General features: G+C 58.8%; 1 non-coding gene across 1 annotated transcript; it reads left to right on the forward strand.

The window, feature by feature from the left end:
- The first annotated feature begins 592 nt into the window (after nt 1–592).
- LOC138943664 (5.8S ribosomal RNA) lies at nt 593–747 on the forward strand. Its single transcript, XR_011448520.1, has one exon. It is a non-coding gene; the product is annotated as a 5.8S ribosomal RNA (ribosomal RNA).
- Nucleotides 748–1,273: the final 526 nt, after the last annotated feature.

Here is a 1,273-nt window from a genome sequence, read left to right on the forward strand (position 1 = left end):
GGAGGAGGAGAGGATTATCCGAGACTCCCTCCTTAAGCTTCGTAGCCGCAACCGGCGTCGCGTCGCGTCGCGCGCGACCCGTTGAGGCTCGTTGCGCAAATTGCGAAATTACATGAATGCGATTCGGAGCAGAGACGCTTTCCCGATCGCGCTCTTGCCAAGCGCAGAGTTACGATCCGGCGTTAGCGCGTACCGGTGGTAACTTACGCCCGTCCGTGCATCCGCAACGCTCGTGAACGCGCCCCTCCTCGCACCGGGGTAGTGGTCAGCATGTTTGTACGCGAGCGCGCGGCTATCGGACGAACGGGCGAGAGGACGGATCACCCGATCAAGTCCGACGGTTTCTTCAAAGAACATTCCGCCCCGGCTCTTCCAAATATTATATTATATTATATATATGGGGAAGAGACGCTGCGATCGCGAAACAACTTTTGTGCCGTAGCCTCCCCAGCGGTGGCGGCGGTCCGCGCGCGTGCTCGGACTCGCGCGGCCAGGCTGATCGAAGGGCCAACGATTTTATCTCTTTCTCTTCGGAGAGGAGACTAAGATGGATGAACGAAGCGTTCGTTGAACGCAAGAATTGCAAAACGATTACCCTGAACGGTGGATCACTTGGCTCGTGGGTCGATGAAGAACGCAGCTAATTGCGCGTCAACTTGTGAACTGCTGGACACATGAACATCGACATTTCGAACGCACATTGCGGTCCACGGATACAATTCCTGGACCACGCCTGGCTGAGGGTCGTTTTAGTACCTCGAAACTGCTTGCGTCTTTGCGCGCCGGGCCACCGTGCCCGTTCGCGCAAACGGTGTACGAGCGATCGTTGGACGTTCGCCCGAGACGAGCCATCCCGAGAGGCGGCCCCTTGGCGTCGTCTGAAATAACACCGAGGAAAAGGAAGAGTGAGAGCAGCGTACGCACACACGCAGTAAGTAAAGATAGGGAGCCTGCGCGCGCGCGCCCGGAAACTGTCGAAGGAGAGAGGGAGTAGAAGTCACGCGCACACACGTTGCGTTATTCCGCTCGCGGTCTCCCGGTGCGCCAGCGCGCGCTCGCGCCTCTTACGCGAGTCTTGGTGCGCGCCACCTTCCGCGCAAACGGTAGAAGAGAACCGCCGCGCGTCGTCGCCCGGCGGTACGCGGAGAGAAAAGAGCGAGAGAACCATCCTTAACGCGGGTGAATCGCGAGCCGACCGCTTGTCCGAGTCCACGAAATTCTCGAAAACGAATATAGGGGACTGGCACGCGTCGTCGTGTACTCGTCGAATCCG

This window comes from Polyergus mexicanus, unplaced genomic scaffold (genome assembly GCF_030449975.1).
Source record: "Polyergus mexicanus isolate NDT 795.1 unplaced genomic scaffold, iyPolMexi1.0 SCAF_29, whole genome shotgun sequence".
Taxonomy (NCBI): domain Eukaryota; kingdom Metazoa; phylum Arthropoda; class Insecta; order Hymenoptera; family Formicidae; genus Polyergus; species Polyergus mexicanus.